This window comes from Lissotriton vulgaris, chromosome 7 (genome assembly GCF_964263255.1).
Source record: "Lissotriton vulgaris chromosome 7, aLisVul1.2, whole genome shotgun sequence".
Classification (NCBI taxonomy): domain Eukaryota; kingdom Metazoa; phylum Chordata; class Amphibia; order Caudata; family Salamandridae; genus Lissotriton; species Lissotriton vulgaris.
This window is the reverse complement of record NC_141695.1, coordinates 1,758,352,617-1,758,369,454: the sequence shown is the minus strand read 5'-3', so window position 1 is coordinate 1,758,369,454 and position 16,838 is coordinate 1,758,352,617. Positions and strand designations below refer to the sequence as shown.

At 47.1% G+C, this 16,838-nt stretch overlaps 1 protein-coding gene across 1 annotated transcript in view; it reads right to left on the bottom strand.

Moving 5' to 3' along the window:
* The window catches only part of LOC147706599 (cell adhesion molecule CEACAM6-like), a 212,145-nt gene extending 195,723 nt beyond the window's left edge, over positions 1-16,422 (bottom strand). Inside the window, exon 1 of the mRNA XM_086933093.1 lies at positions 15,743-16,422. The gene's annotated coding sequence lies outside the window, so the exon portion shown is untranslated. The remainder of the gene's footprint in view (positions 1-15,742) is intronic.
* Positions 16,423-16,838: the final 416 nt, after the last annotated feature.

The window sequence follows — 16,838 nt, the reverse complement described above, 5'->3', positions numbered from 1 at the left end:
ATATCCTATTGTTTATGATTTACTTGCCCGCTCCCGGCCCCCCCCCATCCCCCGAGATCTTAGATCCTTCTATCACAGATGTATTTTCAGATGGGGTTGCCCCCCTACCCCCCAGGACAGACACTTACCGTATAGTTCATTGCCTCGTTATTTTTCAGTTTGTGTTTTCTGTTTCTTATAAAATGTATAATATGAAACCTTTAATTTATCCCTCCTACCGCCACAGGATCTTTTACACTGTGGTGCACAATCGCTGCTGGGCCCTAGGGTTGTCGGCTGATGAGCTGTGTAACATTGCAACTTTGCTCTTCATTGCTAACGGCCGGCCCCTGTGGTTGTAGATCTGCAAATGTATTATTTTTATTGTAATAAAGGTTTTAAAAAAAAAAAGACATACGTGTAACAACTGAAGTAAAATGGCCAGTCCTCATGGGAGGTTACAAATGACGACAAGGCGGTACTAAAGGAGGGACTAAGAAGCCTATTAACGAATCAGAAACCATCATTTACGAAGGACAATGACAGAAGCTAATATGGGCGAAGAGTGGGCGGGGCTTCTATTCCATACTCCAATATAGCATGCCTCGCAGAACAGCGCATGCGCTGCCCAGGTTCGACCTAAAAACAGGGATAAAAAAACAAGCTTTAAGAGTGGGATAAAGAGACGGGAAGTGAAAGGTGGTGGATGAAAGAAGCATGAAGTGGAGTCAAGGCTAGACTGCCTAGATATTTGGCAATGCCAACATTCTGCAGCATCAGTGGTGGAAAAACTCCTAAAAACAACTTTGCTCACCGGCAATTCTTTTTATTTTTCATAGTAGGAACTAGTCTGGTGGCCACCATCCTGTTCATTATCTCAAGACTTCACTGACCTTCTAGTGGGTGGTCAGCATGCCTCCTACACTTACATAACAAAACATTTTATTGAGCCGGCGACACACTAGCGAGCGATCCAAGTTTCTCAGACGCAACACGTACTTCATTCACCCTGTGGAATCATGGGTCGCCTATAAGAGATCCAATGTGTCTTATTCTGGACGAATCGAGATCAGTCCTTTCAGAAAAAGCCTCGCCCACCTCCAGTTTTAAACACAAAAGGAAAATAAAGCAGCTGGCTGGAGAAGGGTCAAACTGGCATCGTCTCGTCTACTGCTAGGCAGTGTGTACCGTGTGGAGTGTTTTTGAGTGTGTTCTTTCTGTCCTTCCACATATCGGGGGCAGATGTCTTGATGTCCCTGCCTCATGGTTGGGCCACTGAGCCCCAGCCTGGGTCCTGGCCTTGTTGCTGACACTGGGAGACGGGTGTAAATGAACAGTAGAGGGCAGTGTGACACAGGGCACGCGGGTGTAACATATGATCGTTACACTCTCATCATACCGGATTCTCCGCACGGGCCGGATGCCATGTTATTGGCATTAAGCTTAATTTCAGTTGTTTCTCTGTACTTGCCATCGTGCACAACAATTCACTTGGTTTATGGAAAATCTGAAGCTACGCCTCTACTTCAGCCTCTCCTTCCAGAACTTTATTTGAAAAAAGAAAAAAAAAACTTGCCGCCAGTGCTGCCGATTATCAGGACTGGCAAGTCTTGGGGCCACCTCGTGGCTCTTTGTCTCTCTCTCTCCAATCACCTTGGACTTCCTGGCTCTTTGTCAGTATTGTAGGTTTTTGTCGTTCCTGCTTTCTTCGTCTGTTACAGTTTTCTCTGTGCCTTTTCTTCCTATTCTGCCTCTGTCTCGCTTCTCCTAGTTCAGTCTCTGACAAGAGATAATAATAATAATGACAGGATGCGGCCTAACGGCTAGAGCGGTCGACGTGGAAGCTGAGAACCGGGTCTCGGCAGGGACACTCAACTTCCTGTGTTTCTTAACAAATCACTTAATCTCCCTGCGCCCAACAAAAGTGAATGTGTCAATCTGTAACACAACTGGTGCTCGTGTAAAGAGCTCTGATACATTCGGGTAGAGTTTGCGCTATATAAAACTCCCCCCAAAAAAGAAAATGCCTCGTCCCAAAAAGTCAATGCCAGTTCCCATCAAAGGCAACCCGTTGCGCAATTTAAGAACTGATGCCAATATGCAACATTGTCAAGACCTGCAGCTGGCTCCAGTGATAGGTCGCTATTGCGGCCAGTTGAAAGTGTTGACAAGGAGCTCGTTTGTCTGCAGATAAAAGGGCCTGGAATAATAAATGTTTATGATGGGTTTTAAAGTCTATTAGAACATTGGAATGTTGGGAGCTCCATTGCAGACAATACAGTGCTCCCTGCTTCTACAGGCCGGTAAAGGCCCGCAGAGCAACATTCCAATGTTCTACAAAGGCTCCTCGAAGCTCGGGGGATGTATATCCCCTCGAGTTTCGAGAACCCTTTGTTTAATTTGTTAGAACATTCTGCCCTCTAGTGGCAGAATGTTCTAATAGCCTTATAGCCCTTCGTAGCAGGGATATACCGGCAATTAAGGTCCCGCTGTCTCGTTAAAGTCCCTCGCCTTCGGCTCGGGCCTTTAACGATTCAGCGGGCCATTAATAGCCGATATAGCCAGCTACGGCGGGCTATAAAGCTATATTAAAGCAATGAGTTGTATCGCGTTGGACTTGCTAGCGGCAAGAATGACGCTCTGAGGCGCTGGGGACTGGGAGTTTGAGATTCGCTCAGGTTCACACTGCGATTGAGATTCTTTCATGTCTTCCAGTACTCAGTTATACTACAGTTAGCGCGCTAAGCAACATAATTGACCTATTGTGGCCTCTGCCAAAACTTGCACTTTATTTGACAAATAATTGAAACTAGCTGAGGGGTGCGTGGACGTCGCAGTGAGGCTTTTCGGGCTGGGGTTGAGACACACAGTCTGGCTTGCGCTGCTTTTGAGAGTACACACCTAGTGCGTCTCAGTGTTTGTGTGTCCCTGATCGTAGCCCACAGCACTGCTTGTAAGCAGGATTGTGGGTCCTGAAGCACACGTAACCCAAGGGGCGGGACTGGGGCACAAGACGGAGGAGATGCGGGAGGGCAGGAGCGAGACACCGTGAGCGTGCACATTGGCTGGCTCTGAGGCTCGTGCCCAGTGGCGGCGCCTGTGGTCTTCGCTCGCTGAGCTTGAGGAGTGATGCTGGGAGGCGACCACGACGGAGGCGACCAAGATGGGTGAGTGGTGGCACTGCTGTGTCTGTGAGCGCTGCGCTGCTACCACAAAGTGCAGTGAAGCAAAGCGCCTCACCAGCCTGTGATTACTTTTTAGCCGCATTGCGAGCTTAACTTTAATGTACAATTACTTGCGGCTTGCAGGGAGGAGCGCCAGCTGTACATGTTTATCAATGAAAGTGAAAGTTAATGAACAGCTCACAGTGGATGCTAGCGCGTGTTCACACGTGCGTCCCGATCTGATTCGGCCTGCAGCCTGCGCATGCCCATCTCCTGTCTCCCTTTAGAGCCCTTGAAAGCATAGTCGACGACAATAGGACTCGCATTGCGACAGCGCTTTGCGCTGCATCGCAGGTGCAAGACCTAAAAAGCAGCCCACAGCTTGAACTCGGCTACTGGCCCTTCGGCCATTTCCCGAGTGCCTGCCTTACCAAGCCGACCCTGCCACAGAGGAAGTTTCAATGTCGATAAGCAAGCTGCAAGGAGTGGTCGACGGCGGAGTGTCAGTCCGAAGGATTGTAGGCAATGTGTTGGTTCCGAGCCAAGCAGTGGAGATATGCATCGTCGTCGAACTCCAGGTGATGAAGGCAATGTGTTGTCGTCGAGCTGCGCTGTCGACACTGTGGTGTTCTCGAAGGGCCAATGCATCATCGTCAAATAGAATGCACTGGTTCTGACTGGAATAAAGTCAGTACTGCGTAAGTAAGGCTGACTCCTATGCCCTTCTTCCCCATACTTGCTCCGTCCCATCTTTCCTTACCCTATAGTTCCACTATTTCCTAAAGACAGGGATCTCCCATAGAAATTTAAATTGGTTTGTGTACTATGTATTTCTGCACTGTATGACTTCCATGTTCTTCACAGGAAATCTATGTTTTTCATATTGTTTCTTGGATTAGCATCTGCTCACATACTTGTTTATATATTCATTTCCATACAATGGTCTCAATAAATAAATAAATGTTGCAAAAACAAAAAAAGTCTGTAAATTAGCAAGTGAAAAAAATGATAATTAAACAGACATGCCAAAGAATATTCCAACACTTTTCCTGCGTGTGTTAGAAGCTGACACAAAAAATGTAGTATTTTAGGGAAATGTTAAAACTTGAACATTCTATCACATTTATACAGCACATTTGTTGACCCCCAAAAAATTGAAGTAAGAGGTGGTAATTTATGAACTCGTTTCAGGTAGTTTTATCAAAGTATTAATAGTAATTTAGAATGTGTTCTTCCAAAATGCACTATGACCCATGCTTGTCTTGGTACATTATTTATGTGATACAGTCCTCCGTAATGTATTGAAGTTAGCAAGGAGCTCTGTGACCATAGGATGAGGTGGAAGGCTGAGTTCTTTTATAAGGTCATGAATCTCTAAGGTTACTTGAAATATCTTTAAAATGTACACCAGGGAGTGATTTATTTCTTATAAACAATGGTCATACCATTATCCTTCCCACAAACCACATAAGTTAATGGTGTGTAGATTTTTCATATGAAAGAGGCAGTTTACTTGGAAACATGAAGAATAAATCTGCAATCTAGTGTGAAATTAAACTCATCAAAAACTACTTAGTAATTTGTTGCAAAAAGATATTAGAATTAGTTTAATGTAGATCAGGATATAAAGGGTTGCGGCTCAACATATGCAGAAAAGGCAGATTAATTCAATTATTCCTGTAATCACTTTTAGTTTGCAAAAACTAAAGGTTGCGATAAAGATCTCATTTCTGCTCATCACTGTTTCATTTAGAAAAACAAATCATAGGAATGAATAGTCAGTTTTCGGGCATTGTTTAAACTGCAGCTGTAATTATGTTTTGTGACCTGTCTTTCACACCAGCTGCTGGCTCTGGCTGAATACAATCAATAGTTTGGGGGACCCAATTTACCCTTTGAGGCTTGGGCAGTAATGTAAATGGTAAAATGAGCCTGCAGGAGATTTAACCCCTTCCATGCTGATGACGAACCTCAGCAGTCATGCACTACGGTGCTCGTGTGCTGATGACGGCTGGGGTTCGTCACGACCCGCCCCTGTTCGTGCTGTTTACAGCACATCGGGGGAATCGCGGCCGCATCGAAGGGGTTAATATACTACAATCTTTTTGTTATTCAAAAATGAATCAGGGGGTTAGTCTGACTGGAACAAACGCCAAAGTGACATTAGACAACATCAAACAAAAATTATATATGAGCATGAAAACACACGGGAGAACCTAGTAGTTAGGAAAATATATCTTATTTTATATTTAGTTTGAAATTGGAGTACAAATGAATAAAAACAATAAGCAGCTGGTCATGAAAAGAAGTCAAATCAAATTAACCTAACAATGCATGACTGAACATCTATTCCAATTAAATCATAAGCAAAAATTCTCTAAATAAGAATGTATATTGCTCCAGAATAACAAAATTTCTGAGGAATAGAAGATGGAGTCGACGTTTTGGTCTGTTCGGTTGTCGTCCATCAGACCATCTTCAGGACGAGTAGAATTGTGGCTGAGAGAAAGGACACTTGCAAAAAAGTGACAAAGACAGCCTAGTACCATATACTGGAATTAGGGTTACTGCTACAGATGATGTACTGTGGTATAAGAATATGGATTTCCTGTACTTAATACTTTTAACACAGTCTGTGTGCATACAAATGAATGGCTGCAGAGTGCTGTACGACAGGCACAATCTTGATCAAAGTGCAACGTGTCGGAAGGAAATCAGACAGCTCTGGCTGAAGGCATTGTGATTAGGGCTCCCGGTTTAATGGTATTTATTTTTTTCACATTTCCATCCGTATTTTGATAATTTCATCTGCATGTATCCATTTTTTGGGGGGGATTTGTGGAAAAAGGAACCTGAAATTAGTATATTTCCACATTTGTTTAACCGGTATATATCCACTCATTCTTGAAAGCCTGCCAGGTTTCAATGCTGTTAACACCTGCAAAAGATAATTCAATGCACTTAAAAGGAAATATGCATATTTCATTATCAACCGTGTGCATATCTACTTCTGTTACAGCCTCTTTCCTAAATTTCCTTTCTTTTTTTAACCCCCTAACCTATCAATCCACACAGCTAGTGGCCTGGCAGGCAGTATTTAGAATTACTCAAAAAGCAACCCAATTTCCGTTTTTATCCACATTTAAAAATAAATACAGACAAGAAAATAAATGTTTTCTGTCTGTATTTATCTGTAAAAATCAGTAAAAACGGAAAACAGGGAGCCTTAATTGTGATGCCAGAACGCAACTGTTATAGCCTATTACACTTCTGTGGCTATGTCATTTCTTTATTACAGGTGACTGGGGACCTGGCAACGCGACTGTAATAAGGAAATTAGTGACAGGCTTTCATATGGAGATTGCAGGCTTCCATACATTATATGATAAAGTAACCCCTGCCATACATTATCAGGATATTTAAAGTCACTGAGGAGTTCTGTGAGCTTAGACAGGAATGAGGCCACAGGCTAAGTTACTTTATAAGGCAGTGGAACTCCGAGGTGACTTGCAATATCCTTATCATTTGCAGCAGGGGTACTTTACTCCTTATAATACATGATCACACCATCACCCTCTTCACAAATCATTTGTAACCTTGGTGTGCTGCTCTTCCATATAAAAGACATATGGGGGCTAAAAGTGGTAACCTGTATTTAATCTATGATTGTATGAGGTGAGCCCTCATACAAGGAAGCGCTGTCCCTGAGTGCTGCTGCCCGACCTTCCTGCAACGCCTCGCGGCCCCCGCTTCGCGGGAGCCGCTCGTAGGCAAGACTTCCCTGGGAGAATCACTTCCTTAATCTCTACCTGTGCATTGTGCACCAACGCGCCCTTTGGACTTTGACAGCCTGCTGACAAGGGTAGAGGCGGGACTGCGAGGACCAGCATTCCGAGCGGCGGGGATCGGCCGCAGCTGGTCCTCTTCCCGCCCCCTCCTCCTCCCTTCAAAATCTCTGTGGAGCGAGTGTGCCCTGTGAGCCCTCATACAAGGAAGCGCTGTCCCTGAGTGCTGCTGCCCGACCTTCCTGCAACGCCTCGCGGCCCCCGCTTCGCGGGAGCCGCTCGTAGGCAAGACTTCCCTGGGAGAATCACTTCCTTAATCTCTACCTGTGCATTGTGCACCAACGCGCCCTTTGGACTTTGACAGCCTGCTGACAAGGGTAGAGGCGGGACTGCGAGGACCAGCATTCTGAGCGGCGGGGATCGGCCGCAGCTGGTCCTCTTCCCGCCCCCTCCTCCTCCCTTCAAAATCTCTGTGGAGCGAGTGTGCCCTGTGAGCCCTCATACAAGGAAGCGCTGTCCCTGAGTGCTGCTGCCCGACCTTCCTGCAACGCCTCGCAGCCCCCGCTTCGCGGGAGCCGCTCGTAGGCAAGACTTCCCTGGGAGAATCACTTCCTTAATCTCTACCTGTGCATTGTGCACCAACGCGCCCTTTGGACTTTGACAGCCTGCTGACAAGGGTAGAGGCGGGACTGCGAGGACCAGCATTCCGAGCGGCGGGGATCGGCCGCAGCTGGTCCTCTTCCCGCCCCCTCCTCCTCCCTTCAAAATCTCTGTGGAGCGAGTGTGCCCTGTGAGCCCTCATACAAGGAAGCGCTGTCCCTGAGTGCTGCTGCCCGACCTTCCTGCAACGCCTCGCGGCCCCCGCTTCGCGGGAGCCGCTCGTAGGCAAGACTTCCCTGGGAGAATCACTTCCTTAATCTCTACCTGTGCATTGTGCACCAACGCGCCCTTTGGACTTTGACAGCCTGCTGACAAGGGTAGAGGCGGGACTGCGAGGACCAGCATTCCGAGCGGCGGGGATCGGCCGCAGCTGGTCCTCTTCCCGCCCCCTTCTCCTGCCCTGCCTTCAAAACTTGCGTGGGTAACGCGCACGCGGGACGCGCGCGGGGCAAGGCCGGGGCGAAGACCGGGCAAAGAGCGGGCCGTTTAAGGCCGTTCAAGGACGGCAGAGGACGGCCCAGGCCCCGAATCCCTGTCTCATCGCCCTGAAACCACCATCCAGGTAGGCCGATTGCCACTTAGCCTTCTCGAGGCCACAGCCTTTCAACACCTGGTATAGCACTTTTTATTGCCAACGCCAAGCATGCGGCACAAAACAAGAAGCTGTACCAAAAAAGCTACGGAGGTAGCGCAAGTGACTGGTCCCATTGACCTTTTCATCTCACGGGTAAATGAGACAATTGATAAGAGCATTGTACTCCTAGAGAAAAGAGTCTCCCTGGACCTCATGAACGCCAAGCGCTCCTCCCTGGGCTCCCTTGCAAATGCAAATTCACCCTCTCAGCAAGCTTCGAATAATTGCTCTTTGCCCTTGCCCTTGACCACTATAGGCACTGTTACAGTACCGAGTGCTGTTAACTTGTCGGTTACCTGTTCGGAGTTGGACCCGTCCTTTGTGGATCTGGAGGCGACCCCAGACCTAGAAGCCTGTCGGACACCCAGAGAGACGGAGCCGGGCCTGGATGGGTTAACTGCCAAGTCGACTCCTCATGTGCCTAGTGATTCCAGGGGAAAGGTCACTTTTATTCCAACAAAAGTAGTGACTAAGCCCAAAACTAAGGAGTCTAAACCCAAGGAGAAGACTAAAGCCAAAGTTAGTAACCACAATTTGATAACACCTACTCCACATACAGCGCCTGGTATTCCATGTTGGGTCGAAAACATGGTCACTGATCTCAAGCATGATCTTGAAGCCACAATAGCGGCCCAAATCAAACCCTTGATTTCTAAACTCGATAGGCTAACATCGCTCATTAATACTAAATGGCCCAACAAGTCTAATGAGCCTGGGCCTGTCCAGCAACAAGGGCACGGGGAACTACCGTCCAACCCCCAACCGCCAGCCAAGGTCATCAAGCCCATAACTGGTAAAGCGAACATCTTGCCATCTTCCAAGGACCAAGCTGCATTACATTCTCCCCATTCAGGGAACAACCCTGCTCAGCCGCCACCTATCCCCAATACAAAAGCGGTGAGCAATCCTTCATCCGTGCAGCAATCAGCCGTTGGTACCAAATCTAACACCTCCCAAACTACGGGTCCCAAAGGGAAACCTACGAATATCCTAGCCTCTCACTCTACTAGTAACTCTGAAACCCCTAAGCCAAGGCAGACCCGCTACAAGTCTATTAGTCTGCCACCAGAAGTTTCTCCTTTTGTGGTTGTGTTGACTGCTGTCCCCCCACTGAAGGAAGGAGTTAAAGAGACCTATGTAGAGTTAAGAAATACATGTGCACAGTGGCTCCAAATACATAAACCACTACCTAGTAGTATGAGTGGGGAAATTCTCACTGTACGTAGAGGGGATTGGGTGGGTTGGGGTAAGAAAACAATACCAGGGGATGTAATTACTGTTAATTTCAGGGATGTGGGGGCTGCGACTTTTATTTGTAATGCACCTAACAGCGGTCCTGCCACCCAGATCAAACCACTCCCCTTGTCCTACTTCCTCCCCAACTCGACAAGACCCAACTTCCACCGGCCAATCATCCCAAGTAATCAAGAGCCTGTACATCCCCCCCGATATGCCCCTAACCACTGGCAGCAGCCGCCCTACTTTCCACCTTTTGTCCCGCACCATGTGGGCCCCCAGTGGCAACAACCTTTCCACCCCTTACCACCTTTTTTCCAACCTACCCAGCAGTGGCAACAACCGCCTCAGCCACCACTTACTGCCAATCATCATCAATGGCAACAGCCACGGCAGGATCCATTTTCATCTCTGTCCCTTAACCCCTCCTATACACAGTTTGCCCACCCAAATAGGTACTGTGTACTGGATGAGGTTGATTGACTTTCTTCTAAGGGAGGCTCAGACACTGACCTCCCTCATGCTAATATCGCCATGAAGGATGCAGTGCTGGGCACATCTCTCCCTACAAACTTAGAGGTGTCATCATCTACACTAATTAGGGATAGTGTAGTTTCATCCAACCCCCATTGTACTGTGATTCCAGACGGAAACTCAGCACATGGCGAGTTAAAAATTCTTAGTTGGAACCTTGCTGGGATCACAAGGAAACTAGGCCTCCCGGAGTGGAATGCTCTGGTTGATGCCCATAAAATCTGTATATTTCAAGAGACATGGGCCACTGAACCACTGCACCGGGTGGGGTTTGTCACCTTTTCCACACCAGCAATAAAATCCAAGGCAGGGAAGGGGCGGCCATCGGGGGGGCTAATTATTTGGATAAGTATCCTGCTTAACTGCAGGATAACCACCAAGAAGGCAGGAACCCCGGATATCCTTGGTGTCTCCCTATTGGGCCTACGGGGAAGTATAACTGTTGACCTTTACAATGTTTACATCAGGGGAACAAAAAATGGGTGCATTTCACCCACAATGATGGAGCTTGAGGCTCAGCTGAGAGAGCAGAGTGGACATGGCCATATCCTAGTGGCTGGGGATTTTAATTGTACATATGAACCACTCCCCCTAGAAGGAATACCAGACCTAGGAGAAGAGGATAGTAGATGGGGTATCCCTACCCTCTCTATCCCACCCATCAAGCGCTGGACTCGCAGTGCAATCCATCTAAATGCACTCACACTGGAGTTTGGATTAAGAGCTGCTAATGGTCGCACTCGATCTGACCTCCTGGGTGCTCCCACATTTAACAGAGTTGGTCAATGCACACGGATTGACTATATTCTGCTGGATAGGGGCCTCTGGAGCCATGTTAACGACATGGTTATTACCAATACCATAGAGAGCGACCATAACCCACTCTCCTTATCCCTAAAAAATCCTTGGCACATTGAAGTACTGCCAGCCTCTCTAAGCCGCCCACAGGGGATTACTGTTGCCTCTTGTGGCAGGCGTCTAAAGTGGAGTAAGTTTATGTGTAACACCGACAAACTATCCACAATAGACGAAGTGGTTAAGGGCACGCAGGCTGAAATTAGCTCCATTGATCTAACCATAGCAGCAGACAAGGCTACCGCTATTTTTGAAGCTGCTGTAAAAACTATTGGGGACCTCTTTTGGGTACAACTGCCCTCAGGGAAACAGAAACCTAAACCTAAAGGCAAACACGATTGGTATTCGGCAACATGCAGGAAGGCCAAATCATGCCTAATAGAGGCAGTCAAAGGGAAGTCGTCCCTAACAATTCAAATTGCCAGAAGAAACCATAAAAAGGCCCTACAGGTAGCTAAAAGAGAGTGGGAGGATGCCTACTGGCTAACCCTTAAGGAAGCCAGTATGAAAAAAGACTCTAAATCCTTCTGGGATACCATAAGGGCACGAAATAGACCGGATAGCGACCTTATAACCTGCAGTATTTCGGGCGAGGTATGGGAGGCTCATTTTTCCAAACTTTACTCCTGCCATAACGACCTGAACGGAAGAGGGTCTTTCCAATCCTCTCCCTTCACTAATTATATTCATCTCCCTAGTGACCCTGACTTTACTTTGAAGGAAGTAGAATATGCTATTACCTCCATCATTCCACAAAAAGCCGCAGGACCAGATGGCATCCCCGGGGACCTGCTAAAATCTGATGGTGTTAATTGGGGCAAACTAATACACTCCCTCCTTCTTGCCATCTGTAGGGGTGCCCCAATTCCCGTGTCTTGGAAGGGGGCAGAGGTGGTTCCCATTCACAAGAAAGGCCCTAGGGATGATCCGTCCAATTACAGGCCGATTAGCTTACTAGATGTAAGCCAAAAAGTTGTCGGTAAAGTTATTCTACTCAGGATACTCAACTGGGTAGATGAAAACAAAATACTTACCGACTTTCAGGCCGGTTTTAGAGTAGGCACCGGTACGATAGAGCAGGCCTTCAGGCTTATGATGATTTACTGGAAGGTGGTAGTGATAGGCAAGGGCAGTCTTTATCTCGCATTCATCGACTTAAAGACTGCCTTTGACCTTGTCCCCAGGGACTTGTTGTGGAAGGTGTTGGCCAACATGGGGCTTCCAGAGTATCTTTTATCCCTATTGGTCAGGCTCCATCAGGACAGCTTTGCCCAAATTAGGTGGGGCTCTGGAGGGGAGAAAACGGGCTGTATTCCGGTCGAGAGAGGGGTACGCCAGGGATGTGTTCTGGCTCCCACCCTTTTCTCTTTGTACATTAATGGGGTGGTTGAGCACCTACTTAAATCACCATCTGACGAACCATCCCTGGCGGGGGTACGCATACCGACCCTCCTCTTCGCGGACGACACGCTCCTAATCTCCAAGACCCCAATGGGACTACAGAAACTCTTGGACAACTTCCAAACCTTTTGTACTGACCGGGGCTTGGTTATAAATACCAATAAAACAAAATACCTCGTCCTTAATCCCCCTAAACAGCAAGTGCGTCCCCCTATCCTAAACACCGAGTTCCTGGAAAGGGTTAAAGCATTCGATTATCTAGGGATACGCATCTCAGACAAAATGGATTGGACTCTCCATCTAGATAAGATGCTGCTGAACCATAAAAGGATCACAGGTGCCCTATTGAGGGAGCAACGTTCCAGTTCGTTCAAACCAATAGGAACAGTCCTAGAGATCTGTGCTGCCAAGGGTGTCAGCTCTGCACTATATGGAGCTGAACTTTGGGGCTTTGCATCTTCTCAAGCTTTACAAAAATCTGAGAACAATTTCTGTAGACAAATAATGTCCCTCCCTCAAAGCACCCCACTTTTACCCTTATTTATGGACCTTGGCTGCACCCAGATTGGCGAAATTGCGAAATTCCGTCCTCTCCTATTATGGGCTCGTATTTGGCGGGTAGAGGAACTTAATGCCTACGCCAGAGGCCTGGAAGAAATAATGGCGTCACCACACTGGGCCAGAGTCAAATGGTTAACAGACATGAAAACCTTATTGTCGAACTTGGGCCTATTGGATTTCTGGTCAAGCAGAACCTCTCCTCCTAAACAAGTACTTAAAAACCTTTACCGGGATTGGATTCGCTCCCAAAGGCACTCTAGCACATCCATTGGTAGGCTCACAGAGGATTTTTTAATGTTTAAAGACTGTCCCAGACGAGAACCCTACCTAGACATAATCGGGAAACCGTTTGCCCGATCTTTGTATTTTAAATTTAGAACGGGCACCTTGCCACTGAATACTTTCACTAAATCATGGAAATCCTGCACAGATAAAACTGATCTGTGCCCATCATGTTTAGCCCACCCAGAGACATTAGCCCACTTCTTATTCGTCTGCAAGGAATATGCCAATCCAAGAAGGGCGTGGCTGAAGAACTTGTGCCGGCAACTGGGAACCAGGAGCCATGATGTGGCAATTAGGATTCTTGTTTCGGACAGCTATGTACCCTACGCCTGTGCCCTAGCAAAATTTTTATTTTGGGCTTGGGCTATTCGAGCCAGAAAGCTTAAATACTCTGTTTAATCTCTTTTTAAATAATATTAATTCTAGTAAATGTTATACTTTTTTGCTATTAACTGGAAATGTGTTGCCAAATTTATTATTAACTACCAATTTTTTTAAAAAAAACTTGCTTTTATGATAATGGAATTTTATCGAAATAAAGCTTTTTGACTTTGACTTTGACTTTAATCTATGTCGATCTTAGAGCAGCATTTGACTGTGTCATTCACTCAAGGCTGTGGTCCATTCTCGGTGAACTGGGGGTAGATCCCCCTCTCATCCAATTTCTTTGTGAACTCTACTCAGACGCTACCGCATGTGTTAGATTCGGGATTGGCTGTGAATTATCTCCATCATTTCCCGTCAATAAAGGTGTTAGACAGGGCTGTGTCCTGGCTGCCTTCTTATTTAATCTATATACTAATGGGCTGGAAGCGGCCATGCTTGAAGGGAGTCAGGATCCTCCATCCATTAATCATCGCCCTATTCCCGCTGTGTTATACGCTGACGACTCTCTAATTTTAGCCAGAACTTTAAACCAGCTACAAAGACAGCTAAATAAATACTGTCAAATTATGCTCTCTTTAGGCCTAAAAGTGAATAAAAATAAAACCATTGTCATGCACATCGGCCCCAGGGCGAAGAATCTTAAACCAGTTTTCATTGATCAAGTTAGGCTGGAACGCACCAGGGAATATCCCTACTTAGGAATTTTAGTGGATGACAGATTATCCTGGAAACAAGCCATGATAAGTAAAAAGCTACTTTTTCAGAGAGCAACCTCTGCTCTAGTCTCCTTTTCGAGAAGACTGGGCAAACCTGCCCCAGCAGAGTTGCTAAAAATCTATCACGCAAAATACCACAGCGTAGCAACCTACGGCGCAGGGGTTTGGGGTTAAGCTCCCACAGATACCCTGCAGACGGTTCAGAACGGGTTTCTAAAATACCTACTGGCACTACCCCAAAGTGCCTCAACATACGGTTGCCACATCGAGCTGGGTATTGACTATCTGACAGATAATATTAGATGCCAGCCGATCTTGCTGTGGCACCGTATCTGGACCAAAACTCAATACCATCTAACCCGCACACTGATAACCGACTGCTTGGCCCTGGCAAACTGGAGAAAAATCCCATGGCTTCTGTACGTCTCCAATTTCCTTAAGGACTTGAACTGTACAACTTATTTCTGAGAACCTACTACAATGTTAGATACCACCAGGAAAGACCTGAAAAAATGATGTCTAACCCATCTTAGAGAACTACGTCTTTCCCAAGAAGTAAGCAAACCCTCAAACGTACAGATCTTATCGGTGCAGACTGTTTTAGGTATTCAACCATATCTAACATGCCACCTAACTAATTATGAAAAATATGTTCTGACTAGGTTCCGATTTAATTCTTTTTTTCGCTTAGTTACTTTTCCAAAAGAGCAGGACTGGTCTCATAATCTAATGAAATGCCCATGTGATGGTACATCATCCCAGTCTACAATGCATGTAACACTGTTCTGTAGATATTACGAGTTTCCTCGCAAGCGCTGGGTCACTCCCTTACTCCGAAAAATGGGCCTGAGAACATGTCGGCCCGCTTATCTGGCCCTCCAGTCTCTGGATTCCCAATACACTGCTAAGTGCGTAGCTTGTTTTTTAAAATCATGTTTGAAAATCCGCTGCAAACCTTGAGCTTCTGTTGACTCGATTTCTTGCTCAGTATCCCAATGAATTATTTTTAACAATGGTTTTAAATGATAATAGTTTTTAAATGTATTAGACATCGAGACTTTTTATATGTACTGTAAAATGTTATCTCTGTACTTTTTATGGTTTCGCTATGATGTAACCGAATAAAAGTTTTATGAACTGAACTGTAAAAGACATGATGGTTGTGAACATGAAGAATAAAAGTAGAAGCTCTGGCACGAGATTAAACACAAATATCAGTTAAATATTAACTTCAGTTGAATAAAAGTCAGATAAAAAAACTGTAGTTCAGAATGTGTAGAACACGCAGAGAGCTTTTACCGTTCCACATGCTGCCATGACAATCTTCTCTCTGCTTATCACTGCTCATCTATTAAAAGGGAGCAGAAGAAAAAAACAGGATCCTTTTTGGCTGTTTAAACTGCAGCTTTAATTATGCCCGTTGTCCTGCGTGTCACCTTGGCCTCTGGCCTTGGCAAGTTGGCAGCAGGCATTGTGAGGTCAGAATTCAACTGTAATGTGTCAGCATATTATATATTGGAGAATGAGGCTGTCTCTGTCACTTACCAAGTCTCTGTCCCTCCTGGCTGGTAGTGGCTCTGTCTCTTCTGGCTGGGAGTGGCTCTGTCTCTTCTGGCCGGGAGTGGCTCTGTCCCTTCTGGCTGGGAGTGGCTCTGTCCCTTCTGGCTGGGAGTGGCTCTGTCTCTTCTGGCCGGGAGTGGCTCTGTCCCTTCTGTCCCTCCTGGCTGGGAGTGGCTCTGTCCCTCCTGGCTGGGAGTGGCTCTGTCTCTTCTGGCTGGGAGTGGCTCTGTCCCTCCTGGCTGGGAGTGGCTCTGTCTCTTCTGGCCGGGAGTGGCTCTGTCCCTCCTGGCTGGGAGTGGCTCTGTCTCTTCTGGCTGGGAGTGGTTCTGTCTCTTCTGGCTGGAAGTGGCTGTGTCCCTTCTGTCCCTTCTGGCTGGGAGTGGCTCTGTCACTTCTGACCGGGAGTGTCTCTGTCTCTTCTGGCCGGGAGTGGCTCTGTCTCTTCTGTCTTTTCTGGCCGGCAGTGGCTCTGTCTCTTCTGGCTTGGAGTTGCTCTGTCCTTTGTGGCTGGAGTGGCTCTGTCCCTTCCGGCTGAGAGTGGCCCTGTCACTTGTGGTTGAAGGAAGCTCTGTCCCTTGTGTCTTGGGGCGCCTGCGTCCCTCCTGAAGCCCCTCAGATGGAGTCTCCTCTGCTCGGGGCTCTGAAGTGTCTCTGGTGAGTGTCTTTCAGGCTGCGAGGCTCTGATGACCTGTCTCGGGTGAAGGACCTCAGAGCCCTGACGGCCGCCGCCGGCTGTCACCGCTGCACAAGAGGGAAATAAATAACCAGGGACTTCCCGGTCCTCGAGCCAAACCTGTTTCAGAGGGCGGAAGCCTGTGACGACTGAGGATAAATAAGGTGAACTCTCAGAACTTGGAGAAGAAAGACCCTTCTTGCTTCAGACAGAAGCAAAGGACGCCTCTTCTAACGCAATCCAGTCGTGTCTGCGGGTTGGTCGCCTTCCTCCTCCCTCCATCTTCCTCTTTTCACGTGGGAGGCTCAGGCTAGGAAGAGCGCTGGAAGGGCGGGTGGAAGTAAGCCACACCAAGCATTGGCAAACCAATGCGTACCAGCACATGACTCGGCAATGCTGGGTTCCTGC